Genomic DNA, 22,781 nt, shown 5'->3' with positions numbered 1-22,781 from the left:
CCTTTTTAATTGTATATTGTACAATTTTAGTGTTACCAAGGTTTTAAGCCTTTGCTGTGATTGTGATTGTAATGATAATAATAATGCATTTGTTTTATACAGCACTTTTCTGGACACTCAAAGACGCTTTACATTACATTGTTCATTAACTCCATACTTGATGACTTTGTAGTTTGGTCGGAGGGTCCATTGGCACAGATGACTGTTCCATTCATTACTTTAGATTAAAAATAAAATAAAGATAAAACTGAGAAGGATTTGAATATTACTTTCAAAGAAAAGTTCATTTTGTCCTAATTTTGACCACAATACTGTGATATTTTAAAAGGATCCTCAAGTTTAGAGCAATGTTTTTCAACAACTGTGCCGTGGCACTAGTACTAGTGTGCTGTGATATGTTGTCTGGTGTGCCTTTATTATCCAATTTCACCAAGTTGTATCTTTTTTTTAAACAAATACATTATTATCCACAATTATTATACGGCTCTTCACAACGTTCTACCCATCATTATTTTCTGATAAAGGACCTGTGGCAACGGAGTTCGTGCTTTTATATCACTCTGCACGTACGTAGTAGCGACACTATCTGTCCCCGTCACTGCGAGAGAAGTTGGGGGAATTGCTTGTGATGTTAGCGTGAGTCTGACTTTCAACTTACCCATAGATTCACCACCATTCCTCCTCTCCAACTGCGCCTTCAACTAAGTAGCTAGGCTAGCTACTAGCCTTGCTGCTTCTAGCCTAGCCAAACGTTGCAGAGCAATGCACACACTTTTGGGAACTATTTGTCGCGGAAGTCATTAAATAAACCTTTCGGCCTTCATAACAGTGTACGAAGTTTATGTTGTGTGTGTTCAGTTGGCAAATGGCCGTATAATAAGCGGGATAATGTATAGAACGCTGGTCATTATCGGGAAAATAAGCACCGACAGGGCGAACCGGACTTGTTTCACCCTGAAGGTACTTATTTTCCCGTACATAATGTACCGTTTTCGAGTGTCTGTGCTGTCTAGTGATCGGCAGAGTAACCATATAATACTCTTCCATATCAGGTAGTTAATTTCTTTGAGACAAGAGAATTAGTGATGCATTGAGGCATTGTGACTAGCGAGTCTATACAGTGTTCCTATTCAAGACACTTGAGAACGACTGAATATAGGCTACAGAGTTACATTTTTTTAAACATTTTCTGCTGGTGGTGTGCCTTGGCTCAAAAAAGGTTAAAAACACTGGTTTAGAGGGTACTCTGAGTCTGAATAAACACCACAAGGGGGTGCACGAGGAATAAAAAGTTGGGGTAGGTCGGGAGGGTGGCTTCTTCCATAGCATTGCGCGGGCTAACTGATGCTCGTTCACGCTCGCACAGCAGTTTGGATGGAGTTTTGGAGCCAGCGCCTATTTAGAACACAGCAATATAATAAAGATAAAGGAAGGGAATAAAACAAATGGATAGTGTTGATCTTGTTAAGACAAACACGTGGAGATAAGAATCACAAGCCGGTGTTTGGACATTAAGAGGATAACAAAAGTTACAATATAAAGACCATTACATTTATTAGACTTTCCACAGCGAGCAATGCTGTGGTTACCGAACAGGCCTATGTAAAAATGGCCCCTGTGAATTGCTAACAATATCGCTAAATAAGATTCCCTTCCCCTGACCATCAAGCCAACACCAAACAATAACGGCTTCATGATCCCATTGGTAACGTAATATAAGTGCGTTTATGAGCAAACCCACAGGTGCTGGTGATGTTTATCCCCAACTTTCTGCACTTATTTAATCCAGAACACTTAATCCGATCTTCGCTTTGACTTTCAACAGAGCTGCTCGCTTTTCAGTCCGCACTAATTGCGTCGGGTAAATCTTCCTCTCGGCCTGTAGAGACACGGGCGAAACAATGCATTCTTGAAAAACAGAAGCGGCAGCGATCCGGGACTTGGGTTTTCATTGTTGTGCTTTTTTTTTTTTTTTAAAGAACCTCTCATTTCTCTGATGAGGACGAGCCGGTTCAAGGGAGGCTAGTTTTTCCAATCGCTTTATTTTGCTCCGTCGGGAATGACAGAACATTATTCCTTTTGCAAAACGCTGTTGCGTGAATACAAAAACCGCGCTCCACTTCACCTCAACAGTTCATTTGATGTTGTTATTAACTGTCTTTCATGCTGGGGATGGCATGTATTATTGATGTGACCGCGGGTTCACAATGAATAATTAGTGTTCGCGACCGCTGAGAATTGCTCAAGTTTCTGGTCTGCCTGCTCCCATTGTTTCGCGGGACGCAGGACATGCTGTTCGGAGCCGACCCAGAAGCCTGTATTCCGAGAGTGGGGAATATATTGTAGATATTGCCTCAGAGCTGGAGTTTGCGTTTACTTTCCATTTCTGAAAAGCCTGTTAGCTGCCCAGAAATCTCCGCCAACCAAGTTCAACCAACAGATAAATGCTGTTGTCAAAGTCCACTTTTTCCAGCTGCGCCTTTTGACCGAGCCTTTCCTCTCACGCCAAGAACTCGAGAGGGTGAATCGCGAGTTTATCAGATCTCAGTTGGACTATTGCAGCGCTCTCTACTCTGGCCTCCCGCAGTCGTCACTCCACCGGTTACAGTTAGTGCAGAATGCAGCAGCCCGTCTCCTCACTGGTCCTCCTGGTTCTGGACGTGTCCAGGTCCTGGTACAAACAGTGGGGGCGATCGTTCCTTTGCTGTTGCTGCGCCTCAGACCAGTTTGGACCATAGACTGTAAAAAATAATGGACGTCTTATGCTCACTCCTCCCCGTTTACCATAATGACCACGGGGGAATTCATGGCGGATTTACAGACTCCCCCTCCCCAGCTCTGACGAACCATGTTCCTAAAAAGGACATACGGGCGGGATTTTCACCGTAGACTCCGCCCTTGCGTGACGTGTAGCTCGCGCAGCTCCAATGCTAACAGTCCGACCCTCATTAAGTACGAGATTTCAAAAATTATTTTTTACGAAAACCAGCCTAGTTTCATATATTGTGATTAACCCAGCGTTATCTCAGGAGGAATATCTAGCTCTAGTCTAGTGTTGAAAAAATTGAAAACAGGCGTTAAAGTTGTTTTTAAGGTGTCTAAACTCCAATGCTTTTCAATGGGGGCCTAGTGGTGATATGGAGGTACTACAGCAATGGCGGCCCCCAGTGTCGTGGTCATAAAGCAGAGCAGCCAGCGCCCATTGGTTTGGACTTTCTGCATTATAAACAGATAGAGAGGATGGCACGAAGCATCAGAAAAGATACTGAGCATCCTTTGCATTCAGAGCTTCGATCGCTTCCATCTGGGTGTAGGTTTTTGATGCCATCCATCCATCTTCTTCCACTTGTCTGTTTCCGGGTCGTGGGGGCCCTTATGGCTCCTCCTGCAGGTGGTGGGTCCAGAGAAGGACGGCCTCACGATTAACCGGGCCTCTCATAAGGGGCTTCTGAACCGCTCTTTGTCTGACCTGTCACCTAGGACCTGTTTGACATGGGAGACCCTACCAGGGGCAACATAGCTCCCAGGATCATTCGAGTGCTCAAACCCCTCCACCACGTCAAGGTGGCGGTTCCAGGGGGGGAGGTTTTTGATGCCAATAAGCCATACGAACCGCTTTAAGAAAAGTTTTGTTCCCGCCGCCATTTCCTTGATGAACAAGTAAGGATCTAATTGCCCCTGACACGGCTTTTTATCTTTGTTCCTGTCCGGAGGCTTAAAGGGGCTAGATGCAAGTTAGCCATTTTATACTCACTACTGCCACCTCAGGTCATAAGTGTAACTGCAGCTTCTATATAAAGCCCGTGCATGACGGCACTTCAGACCCGAATGAACACCCTTTTGAGTGACAGTGCAGGATTTTATAGGCAGCTGTGGTGAACAGGTCTGAGCTCATTCTATACCTTAGAACATTGTTGGAACATGAAGGGGGACGAAAATACTTAATTTTAACATTTTTAAACTCTGTATAGTCCCTTTAAATTTCAGTTGTATCTGCACCAAAGGCACATCCTCTTTTCTAGAGCACTTACAAGCTTTATATTTAAATATGTGTGATGTTTTATCTTGTATAATGTGCTTTAATCACTACAAAAAGTAAATATCAAGCATTGGCTTAAATGACCTAAATTGAAGAAATGCATCTTGTTTTGAGGGGTTTTCACTCATTCAGACCTTTTTCCTGATCTGACCAAGATTATTTTGCTAGTTTGATAACATTTCAGACTGGTTCTATGGTAAATATCACTTGAAATAAGAAAGTAAAACTGCCAATGGGACAAGACCATTTTTCTTACCCCATTGGCAGAGAAACTGCTTGAAATAACGGCGAAATATAATGAAATGAGTCAGAAACATCTCAGAACAAGTGAAATAATGTAGATCAAATGCCCAACTAAATCTTAACTAGTCAAAATAACTGAAATTTGGATTATTATGCTCAAATTGAGATGTTTATACTGATCTAGCTAAATACTTTTTGCAGTGATGTTTTGACAAGTTCTCAGAATTGCAAGACGAATTCACCCACGGGTATAAATAAAGTGACCTGACCTAAACGGAGGAACAGCCTGTTCTCGGTCTGCGTGTTCTCACAGATCTGTCCCTTTTTAGTCCAGATTAACAACTCATCTCCTCAAACTGTCTTTTAACAACTAGAACTCACTGAATTATGTCTAGGATGTAATCATTTTCTGTGTTTAAGTTGTTTTATCTGTCTGTGAAGCGCTTGGGTCTTCCTGGTGTTGTCCTGGTGCAAAGCGCGATATAAACAATACTTTGATTGATTGATTGAAAAACGCTTCTAATCACGGTCCTCATCACTTCTGGATATCTGGCTGATCGTACGATGTGTCCATGATCAGTTGCAAGCGCCGTGACTTACTGTTTCATTAATTTTTTTCGGGGGATTAGCTCAGACTCGTTCGGATGATCAAATTACACGGTGAACAGTGAGTTCCTGGGTAGATGATGATGAACACTTAGCGCGTGTTAAGAACTTCGGCGAACTTCGTGTTAAAGGGACAGGCCACCGTTTTTCCATACTGAGATATGTTCTTACCTGAGCTTAGACGAGTTGATGCGTACCTGTCTGGTCTTTGTGCCCATGGAAGGGCATGGTCACTTCCAACTTCACCCCCGTTTGGAGCTACAGGAATATACTAGGAGAGGTCAAATGCTAACAACATCTTTGGTCGTTTTGCGTGACTGAGAGCACACACAAAGACCAGACAGGTACACATCAACTCGTCTAAGCTCAGGTAAGAACATATTTCAGTATGTAAAAACGGTGGTCTGTTCCTTTAAAGGAGGAGAAGGCTGTGTTTACGAAAAAAGGACAGTTTGTCTTGAAGATTAAGGCTAACATGCACGAAGAAGAACATTTGCAAGAATAAATGTTTAACCAAATAAAACTAAAGAGATAGACAAGGACACTGTATTTCTCAAATTCATTCACACAACCTGTAAAGCTATGCCTGGGCTGTGCTTTTGTCAAAGGATGCTGCTGTTCTTAAATACTTCTTTCAAGAAGAAAAGGGTTGCGGAATGTGGTCCTCGGATGACATGAGGTCTTGTCTTGTCCTTCCCAGACTATTACAAATGTGTTTATTTTTCTTCATTTCTCCAACACATACAACAACAAAATCCTCTTACCACAAAGGTGCAACCATGACATTTGCAAACCAGGCCATGAACATTAACCAACAGGAACATCTTGAAATTTTACTCACAATTATGTAGCAGCGATACAGACATCACCCTACAGAAACACAAAGACAGAAAAAAAACAATATTGAAATGTATTCAGATTAGTGCCGGGCATAAGGTTTAATGTAATTCAAAATATGAATCAAAACTAATCACACTTTACTTTTGCGGCAAAGACACTTTTTCAGTTTCCTTTTTCCAGGGATGAACGCCACGTTTAGCCAAAAAACAATTTTAATTCATTTCAATTACTGACACTTTACTTATTTAAGAAGATCATTCTCCAAAATATATCAAACTTCTATTGTCCTTGAAGTGTTTGAAATGATCACACAGGCCTCAAATGTAGAAAAATACAAAGGAGCAACCAAAAATGATAAATGATGATTAAAAGCGATTCATTAATTACAAATAGTTGACTTTTTAATCGAGTCCCAACAGCAGCATCGCTCTCAATCTCTCATTCTTATACTGTTTTTAAACGTTCAACAAAGTGTCATATTAGGTCCATTCTTTGCCTGTGATCCGGAAAAGCAAATTCTCTATGTTGGCCGACACTTGTATTGCGCTTTACAAGCCACCAACCGCATTTACTGAAAATGATGAATATAAGATACGAGGAGGAAACAATGCAAGTTTTATGTCAGTTCATGTTTTCATATAGAAATAAGGCACTTAATGTACAAAAATGTATCTTGCTTAATTTTTGAATAATGGAATTTAAAATTTTAAGTTTCTCCTTGTTTTTGTATGCGTTTAAAAGTTCAACAAATCAAGCTGGGAATTAGATATTTAAAAACTGAAAAATGTCAACATTGATCACTGTGTGAAAAATCGACGTGCCTAGACTTGAAGATATCCACATAAGGATAAAGGGGTTTACTTCCTGATCGAAAACTGACGGCCGTTTCTTTAAGGCATGTGTCGGACTGAAAACTACTCGACGCCATGAGGCCGTAACTGATTATGAAGAGGAGCGGGTCACCTTCAGCGCGCAGCGGGCTCCCCTCTCTCTGCGCACACGCTCATCATCTCATCTCCACGGGAACTCCACGTGTTCCAGACAGGACTCGAACATGACGCTTTGACAGGGAGGAGATACTTCACTCACAGAGACTAATCAAACCTGAGAGGTGATGGACAGGAGACCACAACAGCGTCTGCCACTGCAAGGAGCTGCAGTTTGTGTCCGGCATGTGATTACAATCCACACATCCTGCATATCGGAGGCTGAAAATCAATCTTTCGTGTGCCACAGCATTGATGTGTTACATCTATGTAACATATCAATGTAACGAATATGACAGAGTGAGACTGGGCTGGTCGGGATTTTAAATCCGCCTGGAGCTCAGTCATGTTAGAGTGTGCTCAGATCGGCCCAGAACGGATTTGATGAAGGATGAGAGTAATGGGTTATATATATATAGTATATACAGTATATATCTTTTAAATTGGTCACGGTGGTGCATGTTAAAGGGATATTTCAGGATTTTTGACATACGGCCTCATTTCCTAGTTATCCAGAGTGTTGCTGATCTCGGGAGATATTTTTTTTTGTAATTCATGCAGTTCTTATGTTTGAAGAGTTACGTTACACTGCATTAAAAACAGTCTGACCCGCTCCACAGAGCACCTGAGGCAAATCACTTATAACGCCAGACCAAAACGTGTTAGCGTATACTCTCTGTACTCTATGTACTCTACTTCTGTCTGGATATATGAACTACTGATGTGCTACCCTTTACATGTTTTCTAAAATGTATCATTTTTTGGGCTTTAGCACTCGGAACATTTGAAGACGCGCAACTTCCCTTCCTGGATACATATTTTCAATACTTATTGACCTCAATTAATTTGTTGAAATAATAAGTCATGGTTAAGTATTCTTTTTTATTTTTAAGTAAAATGTTTTAAGTAACTGGATTAATGGAAAGGTCTAAAACTAATGTGTGTTTATCTATATGTGTACAATGGGAAATAAACAGGTATGTTGGGACAGTCCAGTACACCCCTCAGCCTCTCAAGAAGATAAATAAGGCTGAAGAGCGGGTCACCTTTAGCGCGCAGCGGGCGCCCATCTCCTTGCCCACACGCTCATCATCTCATCTCCACGTGAACTCTACACCTTCCAGACGAGGGTCCGACATGACGGTTTGACAAGGAGGGGAGACCTGCGGCGGAGACGCTTCGGCACTAACTAAACCGCCCAGACTGAAGGTAAAAATAACACAGGTTTTGAAGACAGAAAGGAACTCATCACCCGTCAGCGGGGAGAGAGCGGGGCATGGCACCGTGTTGTTTTAATTAGAACTAGTGTGACATATTTTTGGGCAATGAGCAAGATGTGACGGCACTGCTGAAGTTTGGAAGAGTCTGGAAGACTCAAGGGAGCAGAAAGTCACTTGTGATAGACAAGAGCGAGAGCCTTTCACAAAGTCATGAGGACTTTGGTAGTAACTGCTGGATATTTACCATACTAGTTTACAGTACTGTCTGTGTACATTAGTGTTTTGTTTATTTCAGTGGATTTTGTGTACCTTGGTGTCCAACAGCACTGCAAGAAAAGGCTGCGATGGTTCTGCTATACTCTCAACTTACGAACGCCCAAGGCCGACAATTCCTCACTTACAAAATACATGCTAGGTCAAAGTTGAGGCGAGGGACAGAACGCAGAAGTGCGGGACAGAGGAATGACAGTAAAGAAAGTAAAGTAGGATTGAAAACCTAGAAGCTGAAAAGAGACATTTTGAGATCAAGCCTGAGGAACACACCCACAAAGTGAAGAAAAAGTGACGGTAGGCCTGATAGTTGGTTAGCTGCACTAAAGTCACTGTGACTGTATCACTTGGTCACTAGTTTAAATCGCTATTTATCATAATGGGTCATGATGAACGACTACACCATGTCTGTTGACCAGCCTTGGTTCTATAATGAATAAATAATCACAACACACTCGCTAATGCTAACGCGGCTAGTGCTAACGTCCACAGCAGCTTATTCACCTTCAGGAAGTTGCATTTTGTTTTTCACGGCCAAACTGCAATTGTTACTAAAGCAAATATTGGCCTTAATGTACATTATTTATATAACATGTGACATTTCCAACAAACCGCAGTGTAAATGTATTGTTTGTCTTCGGTTCTTTACAGATCCTCAAAGCCAAACCATCAATGCCGAGTCACAAAAGAAAGCACGCGAAAATATTACTAGGAAAATGTTCTTTCTGCTCGGTGACAAGCCTGAAGCCACGCAAGCGTATTCCCTTTGAGCTTTTTTGCCCATTTCTGTTTATTCCAATTGTATTCTCATTCACACTCTCTGTGATTGACAACAACTGAAATTCCCGCTCACCAGAAGCGCTCACTGACGGTCAGTGAGCGGAAATGCTTGCACCAGAAAAGTGGGTGGAGCTTCATAAACAGTTTTTTGACAAATACAGTGCTTGTAGTGTCGTGTGTCTTGTGTGTGTCATTATTCAATTCCACACTATCCGGTTGCTTTTTCATTTCATCATGCGTCTGCTGGAAGCCTTTGCACTAAACCAATGAATTGTGAGGTTTTAAAATATTCCAAATCTGGCATAAATGTTACCTTGGACTTTCAGTGTGAATAAAAAGTCCTTTAGCCACCAAAAAGAAGACCTCATGTAAGTCCTGCAAATGAAGCAGCTCAAAAAGAAGATGTTTTTTGGGGGGACCATGGCATCACATGACAATGGAAAAATGAGTCGAAACAGACAGAAAGTCCAAGGCAACATTAAGAGCAAAGTTGGCGCTCAAATGATTTGGCCTTGCTCCGCTCTGTCACGTTAATGTCACGACCGACATTACGCCGCCTCATTGTTCTCCGTGCGGTGTCTGACAGTGACCCGCTCGTTTGTTGGGGCGCGAGTTAATGCTTCCACGCTCGTCGTTTCAGCGGGGTACCAACGCTCCTGCCAGAGAGCGGCCTGCTCCCTTCCTCTCAAAGGGATCTGATCGGATCATTACCCCAAATAATTGATTATTTACGGCCCCGATCGGAGATGCCCTTGATGGCCCGCTCCGTGATGGCCAAACCGTGCCGAGGCGGGGCATAAATCACTCTCTGTTTTTCTTGAGATTTTTTTTTTTAATCAGGGCAGTCGAGGAGCGAGCGGAATGAGGAAGCGGGATGTTAATGGCGAGGGTTAAGCCGACAGAAGGTTGGATTTACTGCTGCTCTTTCGACGTACCAATTAGTCACCTCCTGCTCCCAGCGCTGCATGAAATACTCATCTCCGAATGCATCCGCTCGGGACGTCCGAGTGACCGACTCCAGCCGAAAGGACCTCTGGCACCGCTGTATAACTCCAACATTAGCGTGCTTTGCGTGAAGTTGTTAAAGCCGAACAATAACGTTTCATAAAGGATATTACTTCAATTAGTGTCTCGTTTGTCTTTTGTTCATAAGGAACTTTATCTTATGGAACTTTGTAGAAAGCAACAGGGCAGAATATTTCGGAGGAAATTCTCTAGGCTGGTGGTTCTCGAGGTTGTAATGATATCACCTCAAACTACACTGCCGAACAAGTGTCCACATGGATTTCACTAAACAGCTTGAACATCCTGAATGACCAGGATGTTTTATCAGTGGATTTCTTCTTCCTCGATGGCATGGGCATATTCTAGGATGACAATGTCAAGATCCACCGGGCTCACATTATGAAAGAGTGGCTCGAGGAGCATGAGGCAGCATCTTCACACATGGCTTGGCCTCCACAGAGTCCAGATCTTAACCCCATTGAGAATCTTTAGGATGTGCTGGAGAAGGCTTTGCACAGTGGGCACACTCTTCCATAATCAATACAATCCATCCATCCATCCATCCATCCATCCATCTTCTTCCACTTGTCCGTTTCCGGGTCGTGGGGGCAGCTGTTGGAGCTGCCCAAATCACACTGCACCAGCCCCTTATGGCTCCTCCTGCAGGTGGTGGGTCCACAGAAGGAATCAATACAAGATCTTGGTGGAAAAATGTATGTGACGCTGGATCTTTTGACACTGCAGAAGCTTTTTGAAACAATAACAAAGCGAGCACTGCTGTAATCAAAGCTAAAGCCACCAAAGTGACTTTTTTTGGTGCTGACAAGGAATCTCTTCAATCCGTTCTGACTCGACCCCCAGATATCCAGAAAATTAAATTGAAGCCTTGGAATGCTCAAGGAATGACCCAAGAGTTATGATAGCTGCTTCACTCACTCGGGTGCATTACATATCTGAACCAAACGCTAGCGAAAATCAGATCCAATCGTTTCAAAGGAGTTCACCCCTCCCACCTGATAACGGAGCTCAATTGTGAAGATCCAGACCCTTGTACGAAACGCAATGAGTACGAGGACATGGTAACACCAGGCTAGGACTAAACCCAATAACCTGGGGGGAAAAAAACCTTTGAAAGAACATAAGGACTATATCCAATAACAGGCACAGGAAAGACGCAGCGATAATAATACAATTCAGAGAAAAAACATCTCTTTTCTTCTTCTGTGAATGTGCAGCAGCGGACCTTATGTTTCGTCGGTGTTGCCATGTGTTTAAAATGTATCAACATGAGTCACTGTTGTTGTCAAATGAAAGCCTCTGAGCAATTCTGCAAAGCGATTGGCTTGAACCCCACTAGAGTGGATTTAATCGCATCAGTGGGTGTTGCACAGAATGGCTCAATTCTGGTTCAAAACTGGAGATTTTTAAGCGGCCAATAGCTGTAAACCGAGATAAACCAGATGTAAAAGACTTATTATTTCATGGCTGACTGTCAACATCCATCAAATCAGTATTGTCTTCACCACTTTTAGTTTTTGACACATAATGAAAACTACTGGACCAGACGTTGTGTCCAAATTCAAAGAGATAAAAAATTGACGACCCCGAGTATCACAGTCTAAAAACCACTGGAACATGTTTCCTGAATCGAGCCACTAAAGAGAAAACTGTGGTCACTCTAATGTGGGAAAGTGAGTTTTGACTCCAACAGTCCCAAGGCAGTGGCCCACCACCAAAGGCTCCAGCCCTGTGTGTGTCTGTGTGTGACATAGCTTACATCTATTCCATCCGTTCACCGGGGGAGATTTCGATTCCGACTCCATACATGCCTGTGGACGGTGATAAAAGCCCGGAGACAGATTACAACTTCCCAGCCGTGTATCGATCTGTTGACCTTTTAGCTGTGAAGAAGCGTGCACGATTCCACAACCGGCCCCAAAACATTAACAACGTGATAAAGTGAGAGCAAATAACCATGTGTCTGTGGAGAACATGGAGGCTGCTACCTTAACCTTAAATGTGCTTGTGGTTCAGGTGTGGGTTAAGAGGTTAACATTCTGTAATGTCATAGTGCTGGTATACGCAAACTATTTATTCACACAGTTTTGAGGAATGTGGTTGTCTCTTCTACTACATCTGAAGCGCTCCAATCTGCATTTCCTTGATTTTGTCGGACAAACAAACCTGGTCTGCGCTCAAAGTGTGTTCATCACGGCACTGATTTGCTCAAATGCCATCCATCCATCCATCCATCCATCCATCCATCCATCCATCCATCCATCCATCCATCCATCCATCCATCCATCCATCCATCCATCCATCCATCCATCCATCCATCCATCCATCCATCCATCCATCCATCCATCCATCCACAGGTCCACAGAAGGAAGGCCTCACACTTCTCAGGCCTGTTGGTCTCTCATAAGGGTTTCTGAACCGCTCTTTGTCTGACCTGTCACCTAGAACCTTTTTGCCATGGGAGACCCTACCAGAGGCACGAAGCCCCCGACCTACAGAGCTTCCAGGATCATTCGGGCGCTCAAACCCCTCCACCACGTTACGGTGGCGGTTCCAGGAGGGGTGCTCAAATGCCATTAGAGGAAAACCAAGGCTTGTTTTCACAGTTGGTCGATCCATTATTTAGAGTTAGATTTCCACGCTAATACATCCCCCCAAATTGATAACTTTATATATAGCTTTCCTTTTCCTGCCACGCATAATCTTTTTGTCTCCTTGTAGTACGTTCCTGTAATCACTGAAAGCAGATTATAGGAACTACACATTATGCCTACAGTTCAAACCGAATCAATGTTAGGCTTGTGAACATTGACCATTCGATCAAAATGGACAGAATATCGCCGGGAAGCCTAATGTTGCTGATCAGGGATTCCTCCTCTGTCGGATGTTTGCGATCAGAGAAGGCCGCTGTAAATGTCAAAGATCTATCACCGCGGACACATATGAGGTGAACTCAGACGACTCCTGCATCACAAACAGCAGGCCAGGCTTGTACAGTCCGGCTAATGCCAGTCCTTTCTCTGTTCTAATAAACACCCCCAACGTGACTTCAGGTTCAGACACAGGATCCATCTGTGCAAAGCGGTTAAAGGCAATTGCGATCAAAGCTTCATGAATTTATTTGGTTCTGTAAAAAAATATCAAATGTGTTTCTATTGAACTGGAGACATAGCCTTTAATTAATTTGTGTTTATGTGCTAGCCTACACCTGGCTCTCTTCCATTAATCTTTCCTTACTCTTAATTTTTAGCCAAATACAAAATCGACTTTTTCACTGCATACCCACTGGTTTGAGTGATGTTTACTCATTCTTTGCAGTTTTGCTCACAAGCTGCTTGTTGCAGCGTCATCAATGTGTTGGCATGCCAATGGCAAAACATGGCATTTACAGTTTGATTACTTGTCCTTCCCGTGGCTGCCTGCAGAGGGTGCTCCGCGCCTACACCTCAACCTATCACACTTTGCACACCAACCACTCTTGCTTTCACCTAACCACGCCTCTAATTAATTAAGAGCCATTATATGCCAAGCCAAGCCTCGTGATCTCAGTTTGTTTGAAACTGTCGACCCCACCCTCCGTCCCTTCATGTCTGTTCCATTTCAGCAATGATTCTCCTGCTTAGAGGGGGGGTCCTGAATAGCTGGGTTCATCCGAGACGGAGCCCCCACCCACAGTCTCGCCAGTTTCACTCTACACTATAATCTTGTGAATAAAATCTTAATTGCACTTTGTTGTGCCGTGGTCCTTGCTAGTGAATACAACAATATGATTAAACACATTTTAAGTGTTCTCTGTTAATAGTTTGGCAGAAAGAAAGTTGAACTAATGAACTGCAGAACTAATGAATAAGATTGTGCTTTTATTTTGGTGTGCTGGATCGCAACAGAAAGTCACTTCTTTGGCGTTGTTATGATTTGAAGTTATGCACAGAGTCAATTCTAAACTAAAAAAAATAGCAGTGTTTAACTAAAAAGCTCACATTAGACGATAAAAGTACAAATCAGCTGATTTCTGCAGTCAGGTGCAGAAGTCGGGAAGCTCGTTTTGACCCGAGTTCACGTGCATTCCCCAACTGGGGAAGTCGTTCGCCCGAGTTCCCGAGGACCACATGAACGCACCATAAACACATTAAAAAAGCAACAACATAGCAAGAGTTATGCTTCATCTTTCTTTATGTCAATGAAAACATTGGTGCTTCCCTCCCCTTTTTAGGCATTGCATATCAGGCGTGATCATGTTTTGTGGGCCGGATTGTGGGGCTAGGCGGCCACATTTGGCCTCCGGGCCTTTGTTTGCCCACCCCTATGTCTAAGCCTCCAGGCCGACGCCCTCTTCATGTAAAACCATCTTCCCGGTTTCCGTCCGAGCAGCTGGAGTCACAGCTCCATGTTGTACACATCAAAGGCAGAAAATAACAACTGTAACGCACTGTTGCTGCGTCCTGCGGCGAGATTATCATTTCAGCCTCAAACTCGGGGAAATGTCAGAGAAAAGACGGAGCGATACCCCGGCCCCAGCGTGTTCTTAATGACACGTTTAAACGGGGGTCGAGCAGCTCATTCCGCCTCCTGTAGGATGTGATGCCTTCCTGCGGTGGACCGGACTCTCCTCCAGCGGGGGGTCTGCAGATTAATGCCAACGCTAACGCAGGCGGTTATTAGAGGGGGGTGATCGGAGGTGAAAACCCCCCACGAGGAGCGCGCCGACCGCACTAAAAGATGAATAACGCATGAGGCGGACTCCGCTGAGAAGCTGATGATCACTCCAGTCCAAAGTCCAATAATGTTGGAGAGGCTAAGTCAACAGAGATTACCAGCAGCAGGTCAATGGGCCGTTCAGCCGCATTACAAAGCAAGATAGACTGAAAGATTGATGGATGAGATTGCCTTCTTCTGATTCTGCTCTGCACAAGTAGCTTGCAATACTACCTACATTTTGAAATTGAACTGTGTAACTGTTAACCAAGGATCAGCTCCACAAGCTTCTGAGACCAATAACTGTCAGCCATTAAAATTTAAAATATGTTCTGATCGCATTGTTTCTTGCTTTCCTGAGAAGCTGTTTGAGAATGTGAACTTTACCTTTCAAAACAGACGTGCAATTATGTGAACACTTCCACCTCCTCCTCCTTTTTGTCCTTTTCACGCACTACATCTTGTGAACTTATGTCATGGACGGAGCACATATATTTAACTACTGACCTTTACGCTCCACAGTTAATACGACAGCCAGTGATATATAAAAGAATATCTAAACCACGTAAACCTAAACCTACGGCACACTGCTGAAAATAAAGACTGTTGGAAAGGAACAGAATGTTGATAAGAATGTTATTATAGTACTTTTGACCAACGCTGAACTTTTAAATGCTTGGCAAGAAAAATCCTCACACTGCAAATGCACTGTCAAATTTGTCACAATTTTACATGTTTTACTTACTTTACATACTTGAGTGTGTTTGTGTTGATGTAATCTGTAATTGTGCTGCATCTTGACCAGGACACTCTAGAAAAGGAGACTCATAATCAAAGTGCTCATCAGCTCTGTATGGCATTGTGATTATCTTCATTAATGAAGATGAAAAAAGGCCATGATCCTTTGCTGTGCCTTCTTTTCCTCTCGATTAGCAATATTGTTGCGTATTGTCCCACCCCTGCAACATGACAGCTAAACACTGGGCTTTAAAGCACCAAGAAGAGTAAGCTGTCCTCATAGAGTTGACCTTGCGGCAAACCCCGCCCCAAAACGGTCATTGTCCAGTCATACCCAGAGCCGTGGGAAGATATTTTAGTTAGGGGGTGCTGAGGGACAAAATTTACCCCCAAAATACTTTTTCTGTGCATAAATCCTATTTATTAACCTCTTAACTCCCACCTGAACCGAGAGCATTTTCTCCAGTTCAGCTTTACCCAAATCCTGTAGGTTAGTGTAACACCTCATTTGAAAGACCTACAAAACTAAATTGATCTTTTTCCTCACATCAGATTTTTTTTCATCACTTTTTTTGTTGGGCAGTCATCTCATTTTTGTCAAATTTTCATGACTTTTTTTGTCACTTTTTCGTCAAATTATTCACATTTTTTGTCAAATTCGTATCACTTTTTCGTCCATTTTTTCGTCAAATTTTTTGCTTTTTTGTCAAATTGTTATAACTTTTTCGTCCATTTTTTCTCAATTTTTCGTCAAATTTCTGTCCATTTTTGTCATTTTTTGTACATTTTTTGTCACTTTTTCGTCATTGTTTTCTCACTTTTTTCACATTTTCATCCTTATTTTCGTCTCAGTTTTGTTGCTATTTTCACACCATTTTTCCAGAAGCTTTTGGACTGGGGTAAAGCTGGAGAAAATGTGCTCGGTTAAGGTGGGAGTTAAGGGGTTAATATTGACATCTGCAACACAGCTTCATAAATGGCTAACACACACATGCTAATATGCTAACTCACAAGCTAACACGCGTTTGGACTGACTCACCCTCTGCTCCATCGCTGTTTACATTGTGGGACTCGCGTTGGTTATAAAAGTTAATCCACTTTGGTTCTGGCGAAGGTTCACCAAACATCCATCAGTGACAATCACAGAAAAACAATATTTTGGTGATAGTAGCCGAGAAAAAAACAGCTGAGTGGCCTCTTCCTGAAAAAGGTTGAATAAACTCCCGTCCTCGTAGCCAAACGCGCTTCTTTTTCTCCGTCCGTGACATTATCGTTAGGTAAGAATAAAGAACAGGTGTGTCCAGTTATAACGAGCTCCATCTTCACAGCTGCAGCGCAAACATGACTGATCTGTTCAGACGCGATGTGTTTGTTTTGGCCACAGCTGACCTGGAAGCACCTCGGGCACATCCTTTTTTATTTTTTAAATTATTTTTTTTATTTATTTTTTCTCTTTGTTTCTCTCTTACGACAGAAATAATGAAAATGCTGTTTTACAAATAAAAATCAGGCCGTAAGCATAGAATTAAGACATTACATTACAGACGTCGAGCACTTCCGTTCCGCTGTTACGACACAACTGAACAGGTCAGTCGTTCACCAGGAGAGGGAGGAGCAGCTGCTCAGAGAGCAGGATTCAGGAGGATTACTGAGAGCTGTGTGAATGAAGCCACAAACCACTCTGGGGGTGTTTTTGATAAGGAAATAGCATAACAACATGGCTAAAAGCTCCAAAAAGTCGATTTTGCATGATATAGGACCTTTAAATATATTATTCCACTACACATTGCAACCCTTTTTTTCTCGACCAGGAGGACATCATGCTGGTATTACACCAAAACGAGTCACCAACACAAACTCGGGTATGACATTTGTTAAGTTAGCAAACAAGCTTTTGCAAAAGGTCAATTATATCACCAACAAAATGATTAGTAACCACGAGGTGTTTAAAACTAGGACCAAATACACGAAAAAAGCAAAAAAAATGATGCCCAAGATTCCCATGTTATTACTGTGCTCTTGAAGGCGTACAAGGCGGGCTTGTTATATCCGACAGAAAGAGACGTTTGCTAAGGCACGACTTCACCATGTCTTCCCCATACCTTTATTGTTCTTTTATTTCTGTAGTCTAGTTCGTGTTTTTGTGGATTTTTGTGGCCAGTGTCTCCAGCGTGGCATAAGTCAGGGCTTAGTTACACAACTGGGCATCCTTCTCAGACAAAAACGACATAAGTCAACACGGAAGCTGCAGAAAGGTGAGGCGGAATGTGGCAGAGGGGATTCATTAGAAGAGGATGTATTGTCCCGGTGAAAAACAAGGAGTTGAAGTTGGAAAAGCAATAATTGGGAGCAAGTCAGGACTGTATGGGGCTTACACAAAGAATCACCGAATGTCCAAGAAGACAACATGTCATGCATAATTGTGGCTTTTAAACCTGCTATTTTTTAATGGAATTTCAGCATTGATCTGTTATGTTTTACAAGGTGAAATAATTCAGTAGAGGGATACCATCTTTCTACTCAATATAATGCCTAATTCTACTGCAGTGATAGTACTGCAGTTAATGTGGTAATAAGTCTGTGGGACAGATATAGTGAGCCTCTCAGTTTTATCGAAGGCCTTAATTTGCAGTTGTTTACATTTACTGTTCACAGATTTAGAGCTGAAACGGTTTTCCAGAACAATCAGTTATGCTCACATCCCTGGAAGGACAATAGACTATGGAGGGATGGAACAATATGGTGTCACTTAAAGAAACAAGGCACATAAAGGAAAGATAGTGATGGGCAAACAAAGACTCTTAGCCTATGATTCGTCTGATCATTCAAACATTAATAGCAGATTGTTTATGGAAAGAATTAAAACACACCAGTTTGCAACTTCTATTGCACACGTCCATTTGATAACCTTGGCGCTGCAGTCGAGTTTATGAAAAGTAGCAATAATAGAGTTTTGTCCATGAGATGTTAGTGCTCAAAACTGAATGAAGCAGCTTTGAAGCTCCGGATCTTCAGTGAGCCTTTTGCAAGGAAAGCAAATCTGAAATATGTCCAATTACTCAAATGTGCTTCAACTCTTAATATCCATCCATCCATTTTCTTCCATTTGTCCGTTGCCGGGTCACATTGCACCAGCCCTTATGGCTCCTCCTGCACGTGGTGGGTCCACAAAAGGGTCTCATAAGGGTCTTCTGACCAGCTCTTTGTCTGACCCGTCACCTAGGACCTGTTTGCCATGGGAGACCCTACCAGGGGTACGAAGTCCCCGACAACAGAGCCCCCAGGATCATTCGGGTGCTCAAACCCCTCCACCACGTTAAGGTGGCGGTTCCAGGAGGGGAACTTTTAACATCTTATATAATAATGTGGTAAAATTTGTCTCTTTTAAAGGACCAGGCCACCGTGTTTACATACTGTGATATGTTCTTACCTGAGCTTAGAGAGTTGATCCGTACCTGTCTGGTCTTTGTGCGTGTCCGTGGAAGAGCGTGGTCGCTTCCAACTTCACCCCCGTTTGGAGCTATAGGAATATACTGGGAGAGGCCAAATGCCAACAACACCTTTGGTCGTTTTGCGTGACACAAAGACGAGACAGGTACGCATCAACTCGTCTAAGCTCAGGTAAGAACATATGTCAGTATGTAAAAATGGTGGCCTGTTCCTTTAATATAAAAGATTACTTCAAATCATTCACATAACAGCGTTTTTACCTTTGTTCATCAGATTCTGAGTTAAAAATACTTGCTAAAAACACAGTACCAACAAAATGTGTATACCACATACATTGACAATCTGAATGTATCGGTGAATCATAATACTATATGACTCACTCAGCACACATGGTTTGTATTTTCGTCACATATTCCTCTCTCAGGTATAAAGATCTCAGGTCCTTAAAGAGCTGTTAAAAAGTTTCGATTGGGTTATGAAAGTCACAACTCTGTCCGAATCAACCATCTCTATTTAACAGTAGCTGAACAGAGGGAGACCTAAATGGTGCATATTGGAAGCAGAGTGTGTCCAAAAAGAGAAAAAGCATACGGCAGAAAAGCAGCGGTGTTAAAGGATGTGAGGCACGATGCCGAATAGAGGTTAATGAAACGTAAATCTGCCCGAGTTACTGTTTTCTGGAGGGAGCTGTGTGTGTGATATACTCCCATCGTAAACGCCGCCGCAGCCTCTCCAGACCCACCTTGCACTGGCTCTCGGACAAAGCCGCTTCTGTACACTACATGGGCCTTAGGCAAAGGGGGCATCGGGGACCCGAGACCCTTTAATTAATGCACATTACACATCAATCTCTAAACGTGGCACGCATACAGTAACTCCAACCATTGGAAAATGAGTACAGATGCAGAAAACACTTCACGTTTGGCTAACGATGCTATAAAGACTATAATATACCTTTTTATGCATGTGTATTATCTTTCCAACTAAAATTATATTACCGGTTATGTTGCAACTATCTGTTTTGTGTTTTTTTTTTCTGTGTTTCTCATTTTCCATTCTTTCTAATGTTCACTACCTCATGCAGTTTACCTTTACCTCTACTATTATTGCTTCTTTGCTATCTTCATCTCATCATCATTACTATTTTCTTGTTGCTATTATCATTTTACTCACCTTATGATTTGTTTCTCATGATTTTTTTTTGTTTCATTTCAATCACTTATGATTTGTTTTTTATCACATGAGCAGATGTGTTGGAACAACTTTGGTCATGCTTTCATTTTCTCACAACGATCAGCTTCATTTAAAAGGAACAGGCCACCGTTTTTCCTTGCTGAGATATGTTCTTGCCAGAGCTTAGACGAGTTGATGCGTAACTGTCTGGTCTTTGCGCGTGCGCTCAGTCACGCAAATGTATTTAGCATTGATCTTCTCCTAGCATAGGTACAGTGCCAAACTGAACTGGGGTGAAGTTAGAAGCTACCAAGCTGCTCTACGTTTCCTCTATTTAAATACAGTTATGTGAGCCTTTGCACGAAGTGTAGTTACACAAAATCAAACATGTCAACTTCATGTCAAACATGGCACGTGGGTAAAAAGTACTGTATGTGTAAGGCGTAATAATACCTTAGGAGCACTTTGACGTCCGCGCAGTGAAGATAGATATTACTGCAAAGACGTTGAAGTGCTCCTAAGGTATTATTATGCCTTGCACATACAGTATTACCTATTTCGAAACTCAATTGTCCATTGATGGGTGTGGATTCAAGCTTCACGGAGCTGCTAAGAGTGTCTGGTGGACTTCGGGTGCATGCTCGGTTTATGTGAATAACCCGGCTGCCAATGGCCACATAGCCGGCTACCTGTTGCTATAACCGTGTTTATTTCACCCTGTAGAACCGGGCCTACGGTGGGAACAAGGCTTCGGGGTCTAGACTTCACATACATGAACTGTTTATGGACTATACAACGCAGCCTTAATGTGTAGTGTTGTGTTTGATGTACATGGGTTTTTGCTCGAGAGTTTGAGTGGGTTACGTGTAAGACTGTGTACTGAAAAATACGGCCAATAACTATAAGCCAAAGCTATTATATTTATATTTATATATTACAGATCCGCCCATTACCAAAAAGTGAGTAGTAGCTTTATCGCCTATATGTGCGGAAAGGCAATGGTGATGGGTCTGTCTATCAGAGGGGGGTGAAATATTTCGTGGCTCGATTCAAAGTTGGCAGGGACAGGTCTAAACTTCTCTCACCTCTGATCAACTGCGATTGATGCTTTACCTATTGATTCAGCATTTTCCTTGAATTCGCACGCTAGCCACGACGCTCGATCCCTTCTCTTGATTGGTTTATCCGTCTGTCAGTCAAGCCCACCACCGGAGCTCAGGGGAACTGGGAGGAGAAGGGTTTCCAGAGCATTTGCAGAGAACAGTAAAAGAGTTGGCCACCTTCCCCGACCCGTCTCGCCTCTTGCGGCTGTCATTCGTAATACCCGGGTGGTCCGTCTGTCGTAGGGCCTGTCCTCCCAGCATGCACCGGGGCGTGGAGGATGGTCTCGTTCAGCTCGGAGCAGCATCTGTCAGAGTAATGGTGGCATCCTCGGCATGTGGGCCACAGTGAGAAGAAGAAACTACTCATTTGTTTACGGCCGACTGTAATCCGACAGACGGCTGAGCAATGCTATGGCTCACCGGGCACCATCGAATGAGTCATCAATGGATTCCTTTGTTTTCATGTTGAAGTTAAAACTGAAAAAGTTATCCAATTATTATTTGTGTTAAAAGATCCATTTGTACCATTATGCAACATGGGCAAACTATGTATGTAGATCGCCTTCTGACTGTGAGAATTTCAAGGACCTGTGCACAATCATGTGTCTAACCGCCTACAGTTTAGTCTGGAGGGACAAAGTCAGACAATCAGGCCTGTCATGATAACAAAATTTGAGGTTCGATATATTGAGACAGGAAAATATCGCGATAAACGGTATTATTGAGGAACTCTTGATGCCACTGAAACCAACTTCAAAATGGAAAGTACATATTATTATAGTACAACATAAAAAAGTGGTGAAAGAATGTAAATGAATGTACTGGCGATAATTATTGAGCCTAATAATATATTGTTTATCTGTCATTTATCGGATGATGAGTCAATGTAGTATCGCTCTAGGCTACACAAACAAAGGAAGGAGAGGTGCATAAAGTAAAGTAGGATGAGACTGAATAACTGTCCCATGATTGAATTTGCCCAGTACACGTTACTGGAGGTAAGAAAATGAATATGCAAAGACACAAAAAAGTCATCAAGTGACTTGTGCCTAGAACAGGGGTCCTCAAACTGCGGACCCGGCCCCTGACTTGTAGAGCACAAATCCCTGAGTATGTAAAAAAAAACAAAAGTTAGTCTCTAGCCCGTTCCTATGCAGAATTATGATTTTTTTTTTTTACTAAATAACCAGTATACTCATTCCAGCCAACCTAAATAAATAAAAAAGAATTCCACACGTGTCCTGTGGGGCCACTGACATAAGAGATCAGGATATAAACAACACATTATAGCCGCCACGTGGTAAATGAAGCTTACCACCACAGAGTGTGGAGTGAATGAATAATGACTACAGTACTTTGAGAAACTTGTGACACAGGCTCTTAAAGCACAATGCAAGTGTAAACAGTTATTACTTTGGTCACATTACGCAATTATGTTTTATTTGAAAATTAAAATAAATGGAACACCTGGGGTAAATATGTGTCTGGAATCAAGTGTTGATCTTGTGGATATAGTCGTGGGGACGACTGTACCAGGCTAGTAATCTCTGCTTCATAATGAGGCCTGCTGCAATTTGGTCTGGGGCATGCAATTCCAACCCGGCCCGGCCCCCCC

General features: G+C 42.6%; 1 protein-coding gene across 1 annotated transcript in view; it reads right to left on the bottom strand.

Moving 5' to 3' along the window:
* sgcd (sarcoglycan, delta (dystrophin-associated glycoprotein)) overlaps positions 1–22,781 on the bottom strand; it is a 426,694-nt gene that overhangs the window by 363,837 nt on the left and 40,076 nt on the right. Inside the window, exon 2 of the mRNA XM_079565997.1 lies at positions 5,730–5,758. The gene's annotated coding sequence lies outside the window, so the exon portion shown is untranslated. The remainder of the gene's footprint in view (positions 1–5,729; positions 5,759–22,781) is intronic.

The sequence above is a fragment of the Gobius niger genome (genome assembly GCF_951799975.1).
Source record: "Gobius niger genome assembly, chromosome: 11".
NCBI lineage: Eukaryota > Metazoa > Chordata > Actinopteri > Gobiiformes > Gobiidae > Gobius > Gobius niger.
This window is presented reverse-complemented; position numbering and strand designations above follow the sequence as displayed.